General features: G+C 47.2%; 1 non-coding gene across 1 annotated transcript; it reads right to left on the reverse strand.

Annotated features, from left to right (window-relative positions):
- Positions 1-2,988: 2,988 nt before the first annotated feature.
- Positions 2,989-3,090, reverse strand: LOC116274739. The gene has a single exon (XR_004183520.1). It is a non-coding gene; the product is annotated as a U6 spliceosomal RNA (small nuclear RNA).
- Between the last annotated feature and the right edge of the window lie 11,006 nt (positions 3,091-14,096).

Here is a 14,096-nt window from a genome sequence, read left to right on the forward strand (position 1 = left end):
TCGGGAGGCTGAGGCAGGAGAATGGCGAGAACCCGGGAGGCGGAGCTTGCAGTGAGCTAAGATCCGGCCACTGCACTCCAGCCTGGGCGACAGAGCGAGACTCCATCTCAAAAAAAAAAAAAAAAAAAAAAAAAAAAAGATTTCATATGAAAGGGGTGTGATTGATTAAGCAATCTAGGGGATACGTGACAGGGGTTTCATGCACTGGTAGTCAGAGAGAAACAGAACAGGGCAGGGAGTTTCACATTGTTCTGCTATACAATGTCAGGGACATCGGTTTCTAAGTCAGGAGTTGATTTTTAACTACTGGGTTTAGGCCAGGCAGACCCAGGCCTGGTTCTGGGCCTGGTGCCGGGCTGCCTGTCTTTGGTTTTACTTCATTGTTTTTTCTTAAAACAGGTACTGAGTATAAAACAATATAAAACAATATGAGAGGGTCTCTCTCTTTCCTCACTTGCAGTGAGCCGAGATTGCACCACTGCGCTCCAGCCTGGGTGACAGAGCGAGACTCCATCTCAAAAAAAAAAAGATAGGATGAGGGTTGGAGGAAATGTGGTAATGATGGTCAAAAGGTACAAAATCAGGTTGGGCGCAGTGGCTCACGCCTGTAATCCCAGCACTTTGGGAGGCCGAGGCGGGCAGATCACGAGGTCAGGAGATCGAGACCATCTTGGCTAACACGGTGAAACCCCGTCTCTATTAAAAATACAAAAAATTAGCGGGGCGTGGTGGCAGGTGCCTGTAGTCCTAGCTACTTGGGAGGCTGAGGCAGGAGAATGGCATGAACCCGGGAGGCAGAGCTTGCAGTGAGCCGAGCTCTCACCACTGCACTCCGGCCTGGGTGACAGAGCTAGACTCCGTCTCAAAAAAAACAAAAAACAAAAAACAAAAAACAAAAACAAAAAAAGTACAAAGTCTCAGTTAGGAGGAATACTTTTTTGGGAACTATTACACAGGTGAATGTAATTAACAACAGCGTATAGCACATTTCAAAACTGTTAAGAGATCAGATGTGGTGGCTCACGCCTGTAATCCCATCACTTTGGAAGGCCGAGGTGGGAGGATCACTTGAGTTCTGCAGTTGGAGACCAGCCTTGGCAATATAGTGGGACTCCATCTCAAGAAAATAATTTTGAAAATTAGCCAGCCATGGTGGTACACAGCTCTAGTCCCAGCTACTTGAGAGGCTGAGGTGGGAAAATGTCTTAATCCTGGGAGGTTAAGACTGCTGTGAGCCATGATCATGCCACTGCACTCCAGCCTAGGTGACAGAGTGAGACCCTGTCTTTAAAACAAAAAAAATTGTCAAGAAAATAAATTTTAAATGTTCTCACCACCAAAAAATATAAGTATTTGAGGTGATGGATGTATTAATTAGCTTGATTTAATTATTCCACATTGTATTCATAAGCCATAACATCATATTGTATACCATACATACACACATGGTCAATTGAGAATAAAATTTAAAAAAAAATTTAAGTATGGCAATGAAAAAAAAAGATTGAATGGATAAAAGGAAATGCTTCCAGAATAGTGGAGCAAGAATCTCCAAAAACCCACTCCTCCATAAAAGCAAAGAAAATGCTGAAAAAAATGGTCAAAATCAACTTCTTCTGACCTGGAAATTATCTAAAGGCTTGCAACAATTTGAAGAGGATGTGTTCAAGTAAGAGGGCTGAATCTCAGTATAAACACTGATTTTGTGGCATTTTAATTTGCTCTAAAAGCATCCCTGTCTCCCAGATCCATGAAAATATGCCTGCTTTTAACCATGGTAGCTGTGAAAACAAGCATCTTGCCAGCCACTGGAAGAGGCAGGCTGGGCTTGGAGTTCCCTAAAAGCCCCATCCCCAGAAAACTATCACTATTTGACTTGTCTGGCAGTTTGCTGAAAAATGCTATTCTCAAAGCTTGTCTTTATTTGATCCAAGAGTTTGTCAGTATCTCTGCAAATAGCCCTGTGGCCAAGGCATTTGTCCAAAACAATCAGTGGCAATTGTTTAACATTTCAACTACCTGATGCCATGTAACTGTGGCAAGGCAAGGGTTAAAAAGAAAAGAAGAACAAGTTTTCCTCTGCTTAGCCAACTCATTTCAACTTCAAGGACAGTTACAAGATAACGCTGTCTGAAAAGTCAAAGCCAAAGGAATGGGCTCCAGACACCTGCCTCTTGAGCAAAGTTGAAAAGAAAAAAATTCCTTCACTGTCTCTCCTTCTCTGAACCATTAATTATGACTATGTTTGCCAATGCTTGCATTTAGTAAGATATGTATATTCTCTTTTTCTCCCTAATCCTCTATTTCCCACAACATAACTCGTTGGGGCTAAAAAGAAACCGACCAAAAATTTTTAAAAGGAATAACCGGGAAAAGAGATGTCAATAAGATATTTTTTTTTTTTTTTTTTTTTTTTGAGACGGAGTCTCACTGTGCTCCCAGGCTGGAGTGCAGTGGCGTGATCTCGGCTCACTGCAAGCTCCGCCTCCCGGGTTCACGCCATTCTCCCGCCTCAGCCTCCCAAGTAGCTGAGACTACAGGCGCCCGCCACCACGCCCGGCTAGTTTTTTGTATTTTTAGTAGAGACGGGGTTTCACCATGTTAGCCAGGATAGTCTCGATCTCCTGACCTCGTGATCCACCCGCCTCGGCCTCCCAAAGTGCTGGGATTACAGGCTTGAGCCACCGCGCCCGGCCCAATAAGATATTTTTTAAAAAAACCCTGCTGTGTTTCTGAGAATCTGGTGGGCTACGTGTATGTAGAGGACTGTGCGCATGCCCAGGAAGACCTGAGAAGGTCCTAAACTCTCACCTCTGACTGACCTTGAGTGTCTACACAAGAGGAAATGAAGGCTAAGGTAGAGTTGTAAGTTGCTTGCTGGAGTATTGAAAACATGCCTCAACACACACAGAGTTCCTCAGCAAATGCTGGGAAACTTAATGGTCTAAAACATTTAAAAAGATCTCTTTTTAGTTTTAATTTTTTTTTTTAAATACGGAACAATTCATGAATTTGCATGTAATCCTTGCATGAGGGTTAGATAATCTTCTCTGTATCATTTTAATTTTAGTATATATGCTGCTGAAGCCAGTAGACATCTAGGAATATTTCTGTCCAGTTATTAGCTGACCACTGAGATGACTAAGCAAAGTCTTCAGTGGTTGCACAGAACAAAGAACACAGATTTTACAGAGTTAAGTCCAGAAAAGTCACTAAACAAACAACAGCAACAACAAGCAACAACAACAACAGCAAACCCTAGGAAGTGGGGAGAGAGGAATTTGATTTCCAGAAGTGCCATATTGTTTAATTTAATTTTGTTTTTCTTTTGTAGAGACAGAGTCTTCCTATGTTGCCCAGGTTGATCTCAAACTCCTGGGCTCAAGTGATCCTCCTATCTTAGCCTTTCCAAGTGCGAGGATTACAGGCGTGATTCACTGCGCCCAGCCATAGACCATGATGTTTGCCAGGCTAGGTGTTTTGAATGCATTTTGACTTACGATATTTTCAACTTAAAGTGGGTTTATCAAGACATAATTCTGTTGTAAGTTGAGGAATATCTGTATATACATAATAGGAGTCCCAGAAGGACAGGATTGAGAAGAGGGGGAAAAAGAATATTAGAAGAAATAGCGGGTGAAAACTTCCTGAATTTGATTTTAAAAGCATTAATCTAAATGTTCAAAAAGTTTGATGAACTCCAAGTATGATAAACTAAAAAATGATTAACAACTAGGCACATTATAGTCAAACTGTTGAAAGTCAAAGAGAATCATGAAAACAGCAAGAAAAGGGTAATTCATCACATACAAGGGCCCGTCAATAAAATTAACAGCTGAGTTACTATCAGAAAAAATGGTCACGATCCAGTTTTCCCAGCACCACTTGTTTGCAAAGACAATTCTTTCCCCCTCAAATGGAAACACTTGTCAAAAACATAAGGGCTTGCTTCTGGACTCTTAATTCTATTCCATTGATCTAATGTCTATCCTTATGCCAGTACTACACTGTCTTGATTACTGTAGCTTTGTAGTAAGTTTTAAAACTGGGAAGTGTGGGCCAGGCGCGGTGGCTCAAACCTGTAATCCCAGCACTTTGGGAGGCCTAGACGGGCGGATCACGAGGTCAGGAGATCGAGACCATCCTGACTAACATGGTGAAACCCCGTCTCTACTAAAAAATGCAAAAAACTAGCCAGGTGTGGTGGTGGGCACCTGTAGTCCCAGCTACTCGGGAGGCTGAGGCAAGAGAATGGTGTGAACCCGGGAGGCGAAGCTTGCGGTGAGCTGAGATCCGGCCACTGCACTCCAGCCTGGGCGACAGAGCAAGACTCCGTCTCAAAAACAAACAAACAAACAAAAAAACTGGGAAGTGTGAGACTTCTAACCAGATACGTCTGTTTTCCAGATTGTTTTAGCTATTCCAGGTTTCTTAATTTTCATAGGAATTTTAGGACCAGCTTGCCAGTTTTTGCAAAACTACAGTCAGAATTTTGATAGGAATTGTGTTGACCCTGTAGGTAATTTTTGAGATAATTGGTATCTTAACAATATTAAGTCCCGGGCATGGTGGCACATGCCTGTAGTGCCAGGTACTTTGGAGGCTGAAATAGAAGGATCATTTGAGCTCAGATGCTCAAGTCCATCCTGGGCAACATAGCAAGACCTTCATCTCTAAAAACAAAAGCAAACCCCACAATATTAAGTCTTTTGATCCATGAATATGGGATGTGTTCCTGTTTATTTAGGTCTTTCATTTCTTTCAATGATGTTTTGTGGTTTTCAATATACAAGTCTTACAGTTTGTTTGTTTATTTGAGATGGAGTCTCTCTCTGTCCCTAGGCTGGAGTGCAGTGGTGTGATCTCAGCTCACTGCAACCTCCACCTCCTGGGTTCAAGCCATTCTCATGCCTCAGCTTCCTGAGGCTGGGACTATAGGTTCACACCACCATTCCCGGCTAATTGTTTTGTGTTTTTAGTAGAGATAGGGTTTCGCCATGTTGCCCAGGCTGTCCTTGAACTCCTGACCTCAAGTGATCCACTCACCTCGGCCTCCCAAAGTGCTAGGATTACAGGCATGAGCCACTGTGCCCAGCTGATCCTATTTCTTTGCATGTCTTGTAATTTTTTCTTGAAAGCTGAACGTTTTATTTTTTTAATTATTATTATTATTTGAGACAGAGTCTCACTGTCGCCCAGACTGGAGTGCAGTGGCGCGATCTCGGCTCACTGCAAGCTCTGCCTCCCGGGTTCATGCCATTCCCCTGCCTCAGCCTCCCGAGTAGCTGGGACCACAGGCGCCTGCCACCATGCCCAGCTGATTTCTTGTATTTTTAGTAGAGACGAGGTTTCACTGTGTTAGTCAGGATGGTCTTGATCTTCTGACCTTGTGATCCACCCACCTTGGCCTCCCAAAGTGCTGGGATTACAGTCATGAGCCACCGCGCCCGGCGAATCGCTGGACGTTTTAGATAATATATTTTAGCAACTCTGACACTTGATTCCCCCAACTCCAGGCAGGGGTTGTGGTTATTGTTGTTTGTTTGGTGACGTATTACTTTGTGACTGGGCTGAACAAGTCTCACCATCACGATCCTCATCTCACACTATGCAGACTCAGATGTCCCTGCTCAGATTTTTTCTTCCTGTTTTTAACCTTTTAACTTGGCTACCTAGGGGTTGCCCCTGGGTCAGCATAAACCACTTAATGGTTAAAGATTGTGCTTGGCCAGGCACGGTGGCTCATGCCTGTAATCCCAGCACTTTGGGAGGCCGAGGCAGGAGGATCACTGGAGCCCAGGAATTCAAGACCAGCCTGGGCAACATAGCAAGACCCCATCTCTAAAAAATATAAAACAAATTGGCCAGTCATGGTGGTGCATGCCTGTAGTCCCAGCTGCTTAGAAGACTGAGATGGGAGGATTGCTTGGGCCCAGGAGTTCGAGGCTGCAGTGAGCCATGATCATGTCACTGCACTCCAGCAGCCTGAGTGACAGAGTGAGACTTTGTCTCTCTCTCTCTCTCTCAGAAAAAAGTTGTGCTTAATCCCCTTGGCCAGTTAGATTTTTGCCCTTTCCCATTGGATGTGTGTGTGGCTTGGAGGCTGCTATGACCATTCAGAGAACTTCCCCTTTTGCCCCGGGGTCAGCCAGGGACTGGTAGCTTGGCATTCTCCCTGTGATCTCTCCCGAGAAGGCGAAGCCTTGGGCAGGCAGCCTTCCGGATGGCCGGGGATGGCTGTGACATCATCTTTAAGCCTGGCTTCCTCGGAGTCACCACTGTGCCAGAGTGGCTAATCGTTTGCTCCGTGCTGGTCACAGCTTATGCTAAGCCCCTAGTGCCTGTGACGATGGGTCTGGGTACGTGTGGGGAATGTTTTGGGTCTACTGATTGCTTCAAGTGGGTGCCGCCAAGCACAGGTGCATAGAATTCCTGACCACCCCCCCAAATTTGTCTATGATCCCAGTGGAGATATTCTTGGCTCTCTCTCTGTTTCTCTCTCTCTCTCTCTTTTTTTTTTTTTGGAGACAGAATCTTCCACTGTTGCCCAGGCTGGAGTGCAGTGGCACGATCTTGGCTCACTGCAACCTCCACCTCCCAGGGTCAAGCGATTCTCCTGCCTAAGCTTCCCGAGTAGCTGGGACTACAGGCACGTGCCACCACTCCCAGCTAATTTTTGTATTTTTAGTAGAGACGAGGTTTCACCATGTTGGCCAGATTGGTCTCAAACTCTTGACCTCAGGCAATCCGCCCGCCTCAGCCTCCCACAGTGTTGGGATTACAGGCGTGAGCCACCACGCCCGGCTTCGCTGCCTGTTTTTATGTCAGAGATTTGTCGGTGAGACTGAAGCCCCTGTCCTACAGAAGGTCCCGCATTCTGGATATGGCCAATTGCGTTCCTGTCGTTTCGTTTAACACAAAGATGAGACTATTCTTGTCTCTTTTACTTAGAACTAGAGGAAATCTGTTTGGGCAAGATTTCTGAGATTCCCGTAGGTCAGAGGGTGTCTGTATTTTAAATTTTGACTTGTGCTGCTGAAAAGGTTGCACTAATTTACAGGCCTCTAACCCTGTATGGAAATGCCGTTCCCACCCTAGCCATAAGCAGAATCAACCCTTAATGTGATCTTTTAATATTTTTAATAGAGACAGGGTCTTGCTTTGTTGTCCAGAACTACTCCTGGGCTCAAGCGATTCTCCCACCTGGGCCTCCCAAATTGTTGGGATACCGGCATGAGCCACTGCGCCTGGCCTACTTTGACCGTTTTAAAATTTTTTTTGAGACAGGGTCTTGCCCTGTCACCTAGGCTGGAGTGGAGTGGCATAATCATGGCTCATTGCAGCCTTGACCTCCCGGGCTCAAGTGATCCTCCCACCACAGCCTCCCAAGTAGCTGAGACTACAGGAGCGTCCCACCATGCCCAGCTAATTTTTTTTTTTTGAGATGTAGTCTTGCTCTGTTGCCAGGCTGGAGTGCATTGGTACGATCTTGGCTCACTGCAACCTCCGATTTCCTGGTTCAAGCGATTCTCCTGCCTCAGCTTCCCAAGTAGCTGGGATTACAGGCACGTGCCACCACGCTCAGCTACTTTTTGTATTTTTAGTAGAGACAGGGTTTCACCATGTTGGCCAGGATTGTCTCAATCTCCTGACCTTGTGATCCGCCCACCTCAGCGTCCCAAAATGCTGGGATTACAGACGTGAGCCACTGCGCCGGGCCTCCCAGCTAATTTTTATTTTTTTTGTAGATATGGGGTTTTGTCATGTTGCCCAGGCTGGTCTCAAATTCCTGGGCTCACCTGGGCTTCCCAAAGTGCTGGGATTACAGCCAAGAGCCACCGTGCCCAACCTATTGTGATTTCTTTTTTTTTTTTTTTTGAGACGGAGTCTCTCTGTGTCACCAGGCTGGAGTGCAGGGTGTGATCTTGGCTCGCTGCAACCTCTGCCTCCCGGGTTCAAGTAATTCTCCTGCCTCAGCCTCCCGAGTAGCTGGGACTACTCCCGCCACCACGCCCGGCTAATTTTTGTATTTTTAGTAGAGACAGGGTTTCACCATGTTGGTCCGGCTGGTCTCGAACTCTTGACCTCCTGATCCGCCTGCCTTGGTCTCCAAAAGTGCTGGGATTACAGGCGTGAACCACCGCGCCAGACCTGTGATCATTTTTAATATGTGGTAATTCCACTTCTGGCCACAAGAGGCCACCAACGCCCAGCATGTTGGACCCAAGCAGACCCTCATAGGCTGACTGGCTTGGCATGGACTCCCCTCTTGGGAGGCGGGGATGGGACTATTGTTCCAGGAAACACCTCAGGTTCCGTGATCAGGAGAAGGGGAGTGGGACTGACAGGGTAGGATTGGACAAGAGGCTGCGCATGTCAGAGAAGGGCTGGGCTGAATTTCAGACCTGGTGGTCGGCTCCTGGAAATTCGAGCACTGAACCTTTCTGTAATTAAAAATGCATGGTATTTAAAGCTGCCAGCCGTCGTTATGGCAGCAGGTGTGCCTGCAAACACTCTTCTTCCCACCCCTGCTATGCACGACACACACACACACACATACACACACACACACAGAGTACAAAGATGTGGAGATGCGGTCTCTCTCTTTTATGTTGGTATAATTATGTATATTTTCAGGTGCTTTTTTTTTGGTTGATTTAAGTATAATTTACATATGGCAAAATTCACCTATGTTAGGTGTATAGTTCTATACTTTTTTTTTTTTTTTTGAGATGGAGTCTCACTGTCACCCAAGCTGGTGTGCAGGGGCACAATCTTGGCTCACTGCAACCTCCGACTCCCAGGCTCAAGCGATTCTCTTGCCTCAGCCTCCTGAGAAGCTGGGATTACAGGCACCTGCCACCACACCTGGCTAATCTTTGTAGTTTTAGTAGAGACAGGGTTTCCCCGTGTTGGCCAGGCTGGTCCCGAACTCCTGGCCTCAAGTGATTCACCCACCTTGGCCTCCCAAAGTGCTGGGAAGACAGGCATGAGCCACCACACCTGGCCTGTTGTGGTTTAATTTGCAGTTCCTCATGGCCAGTAATGTGCATCTTTTCATATGCTCATTTGCATCCGTATATCTTCTTTGATAAAGTGTCTGTTCAAAAATGAGTGCATTTTGGCCAGGCGCGGTGGCTCACGCCTGTAATCCCGGCACTTTGGGAGACCAAGGCGGGTGGATCATGAGGTCAGGAGATTGAGACCATCCTGGCTGATACAGTGAAACCCCGTCCGTCTCTACTAAAAATACAAAAAAAAAAATCCAGCATAAAACTAAAAATTAGCCGGGTGTGGTGGCGGGCACCTGTAGTCCCAGCTACTTGGGAGGCTGAGGCAGGAGAATGGCATTAACCCGGGAGGCGGAGCTTGCAATGAGCCGAGATGGCACCACTGCACTCCTGCCTGGGTGACAGAGTGAGACTCCATCTCAAAAAAAAAAAAAAAAAAGAGTGCATTTTCTGTTTTAGAGAGGGAGTCTTCCTCTGTTGCCCAGGCTGGAGTGCGGTGGTGCCATCATAGCTCACTGTAATCTCACAGAGCTGTGTGCACAGCTGTGGTCCAAGCTACTCCAGAGGCTGAGGTGGGAGGATTGTCTGGTCCCAGGAAGTTGATGCTGCAGTGAGCTATGATTGCACCACTGCACTCCAGCCTTGGTGACAGAGCAAGACACTGTCTAAAAAAAAAAAAGACTGGGCACAGTGGCTCAGGCCTGTAATCCCAGCACTTTGGGAGGCCAAGGTGGGTGGATCACTTCAGGTCAGGAGTTTGACAACATCCTGGCCAACATGGTAAAACCCCATCTCTACTAAAACTACAAAAATTAGCTAGGCGTGGTGACGTGCCTGTAATCCCAGCTACTCGGGAGGCTGAGGCAGGAGAATCACTGGAACCCGGGAGGCGGAGGTTGCAGTGAGCTGAGATCAAACACGTTCTAAGGAGTCTAGAATGATTCCATTTCCCTCCCTTCTTCCTTCTTTCTTTTCTCTTTCTTTCTTTCAGACAGAGTCTTGCTCTGCCGCCCAGGCTGGAGTGCAGTGGCACGATCTCGGCTTACTGCAAGCTCCGCCTCCCGGGTTCACACCATTCTCCAGCCTCAGCCTCCCGAGCAGCTGGGACGACAGGCGCCTGCCACCACACCCGGCTAACTTTTTGTATTTTTAGTAGAGACGGGGTTTCACTGTGTTAGCCAGGATGGTCTCAATCTCCTGACCTCGTGATCCGCCCGTCTCGGCCTCCCAAAGTGTTGGGATTAGGGGCGTGAGCCACCGTGCCCGGCCTGAATGATTCCATTTCTAAGAAGTTCTAGAATAGGTAAAGCTAGTCAGAACAGGCAGTGAAGATTGACTGGAACAGGCATGATGGAAATTTCTGGGATTCTTTTTCTTTTTTGAGACAGGGTCTTGCTCTGTCACCCAGGGTGGAGTGCAGTGATGCAGTGGCATGATCATAGCTCACTGCAGCACTGCAGCCTCGACCTCCCGGGCTCAGGTAATCCTTCCGCCTCAGCCTCCCGGCTAGCTGGGACCACAGGCGTGCCACCACACCTGGCTAATTTCTGTAGCTCTTGTAGAGGCAGGGTCTCACCATGTTGCCCAGTCTGGTCTCAATCTCCTGGGCTCAAGTGATCCACCTGCCTCAGCCTCCCGAAGTGCTAGGACTGCAGGCGTGAGTCACCACACCCGCCCGTCATTTTTTAAAAATGCATTTCAAAGTAGCTGGCCAACATCACGATAAGCACTTCAGCATGCATACGATTAACTAGAGTTGAATATGTGTTTATGGCTTTGTTTTTGGCAGGGGAAATTTACACAGTGAAATGCACAGCTTTCAAGTGAACGTTCACTGATGGCTAACAAATGCAGACACGTGTGTGAACCAAAGCCCTTTAAATATATATAGAATCAGCTGGGCGCGGTGGCACATGCCTGTAATCCCAGCACTTTCAGAGGCCGTGTTGGTGGATTACCTGAGGTCAGGGGTTCGAGACCAGCCCGGCCAACGTGGTGAAACCCCGTTTTTACTAAAAATACAAAAATCACCCGGGTGTGGTGGCACGTGCCTGTAATCCCAGCTACTCAGGAGGCTGAGGGAGGAGAATTGCTTGAACCCTGGAGGCAAAGGTTACAGTGAGCCGAGATTACGCCACTGCACTCTAAACTGGGAGACAGAGTGAGACGACGTCTCAAAAAAGGCAAAAACAGAAACAAAAACAATAACAACAACTAGATATATATATATTTTTTCTGGCTGGGTGCAGGGATTCATGCTTTGAGAGCACTTTGGGAAGCAAAGCGGGGGTGGGGGGGTGGGAATGACTTGAGGTCAGGAGTTTGAGACCATCCCAGGCAATGTGGCGAAACCCCATCTCTAGTAGAAATACAAAATATTAGCTGGGGGTAGTTGCAAGACAGCACCACTGCGTTTCAGCCTGGGCACAGAGTGAGATTCTGTCTCAAAATTAAAAAAAAAAAAAAAGTACTGATGAATGTATCAAGGGATAGATACATGGTAGGACAAATAGGGTAAGATGCCAGTAGCAGCATCTAGGAGGTGGCCATATGTGTGTGCATGGTATAATTCTGTTAAACGTCTCTGAATGCTTGAAAAAGTACAAGATAAAAATGTTGGCAAAATTAGCTGTCAATGATTTATCTTTCTGCCTTTTATTGTTTGTTTCTGTTTTAGAGACAGGGTCTGGCTCTGTGGCCAAGGCTGGAGTGCAGTGGCATGATCATAGCTCTCTGTAGCCTCAACCTCCTGGGCTCAAGTGATCCCCCTGACTCAGCCTCCCCAGTTGCTGGGATTACAGGCGTGTGCCAACATGCCCAGCTCATTTTTAAATTTTTTTTTTTTTTTTTTTTGTAGAGGCTGGGCTTGGTGGCTTATGCCTGTAATCCCAGCACTTTGGGAGGCCAAGGTTGGTGGACGACCTGAGGTCAGGAGTTCGAGACCAGTCTGGCCAACATGGTGAAACCCCGTTTCGACTAAAAATACAAAAATTAGGCGGGCATGGTGGTGCACGCCTGTAAACCCAGCTTCTGGAAAGACTGAGGCATGAGAATCGCTTGAACCCAGTAGGCAGAGGTTGCAGTCAGTCGAGATTGTGCTATTGCACTCCAGCCTGGGTGACAGAGCAAGACGACTCTCTCAAAAAAAAAGAAAAAAAAGATAAAAAGAAAAATAAAAGCAGCTCAGCTGCCAGGAATCTAGGTACTTTCCTCAGTGGCCACCAGCTATGCATTTCCTTTGAAAACTCTGGATTCTGTCTCCTGGAATCTCCATTCTCTCATCCCCCAAGTCAACACAGAACCCCTAGCTCCTTCCCTAAATGGCAGCACCACCTTTTCCAAGCACGCACGCCGCACCCTCCTGTGACACTGAGTGTGTGGTTCCCCCACCTCCTTCCCTCCCCGGCACCTGGAGGACAAAGGCCAGACCCCTTACTCCAATTCTAGGAAGTCCCCCAGAGGGACTCCAATCCCACCACACTGCTGCATGCCGCTGAGCCTTTGTGGGTGCTGGTGTTTTTGTTTGGCTTTTTGTTGCGGTGTTTTTTGAGACAGAGTCTCACTCTGTCTCCCAGGCTGGAGAGCAGTGGCATGACCTGCAACCTCTGCCTCCCAGGTTCAAGCATTCAAGCTGTTCTCCTGCTCAACCTCCCAGGTAGCTGGGGGCACTACAGGCGCGCACCACCGCACCTGGCTAATTTTTGTATTTTTAGTAGAGATGGGGTTTCACCATGTTGGCCAGGCTGGTCTCAAACTCCTGATCTCAGGTGATCCACCCGCCTTGGCCTCCCAAAGTACTGGGATTACAGGCTTGAGCCACCACACCCGGGCCACTCTTGACCTCTTTTGTTGTTGTTTTTGTTGTGTAGATCAAGCCATGACATCCCTGCGTAGCTGTCAATCCATTAGGAACACCACTAGGTCTATTTCCCATTGCCACAGATTGCTTGGGGTTAGGACGCCATGGTTCTCATTCCAACGTTGCCACCCGTAGTATGATCAGTGTATTTCTCTCACCTCTGATGGCTAAGTGCTACCTCTTGGAATTTATTTATTTATTATTATTATGATTTTTTTTTTCAAGATGGAGTCTTGCTGTGTCACCCAGGCTAGAGTGCAGTAGTGCCATCTTTGCTCACTGCAACCTCCGCCTCCTGGGTTCAGGTGATTCTTCTGCCTCAGCCTCCCAAGCAGCTGGGATTACAGGTACATGCCACCGCGCCCAGCTAATTTTTGTATTTTTAGTAGAGATGGGGTTTCACCATCTTGGCCAGGCTGGTCTTGAACTCCTGACCTCGTGATTCACCTGCCTTGGCCTCCCAAAGTGCTGGGATTACAGGCATGAGCCACCGCACCTGGCATATTTATTCATTGAAATGGAGTCTCGCTCTGTTGCCCAAGTTGGAGTTCTGTGGCACGATCTCAGCTCACTGCAACCTCCACCTCACAGGTTCAAGCGATTCTCCTGCCTCAGTCTTTTGAATAGCTGGGCTTACAAGCACCCACCGCCACGCCAGGCTAATTGTTGTATTTTTAGTAGAGATGGGGTTTCGCCATGTTGGCCAGGCTGGTCTCAAATTCCTGATCTTAGGTGATTTGTCCACCTTGGCCTCCCAAAGTGTTGGGATTACAGGCGTGAGCCACCACACCTGGACAATTTTTGTAGTTTTATTTTTATTTTATTTTATTTTATTTTTTTCTTAGAGTCTCGCTCTGTCGCCCAGGCTGGAGTGCGGTGGCATGATCTCGGCTCACTGCAACCTCTGCCTCCCAGGTTCTAGCTTTTCTCCTGCCTCAGCCTCCCAAGTAGCTGAGATTACAGGCGCCCGCCGCCACACCCGACCTAATTTTTGTACTTTTAGTAGAGATAGGGTTTTACCATGTTGCCCAGGCTGGTTCTGAACTCCTGACCTCAGGTGATCCATCCCCCTCGGCCTCCCAAAGTGCTGAGATTACAGGCATGAGCCATCGTGCCCAGCCGACTCCACATTTTTAAACAAAACTTTCTCTTCCTTAACCAATTAGAAATAATTAAAAAAAAAAAAAAAAAAAAGATCTTTGAATCTACGTATGACCTGTAAGCCC

Source organism: Papio anubis, chromosome 4 (assembly GCF_008728515.1).
Source record: "Papio anubis isolate 15944 chromosome 4, Panubis1.0, whole genome shotgun sequence".
Lineage (NCBI taxonomy): Eukaryota > Metazoa > Chordata > Mammalia > Primates > Cercopithecidae > Papio > Papio anubis.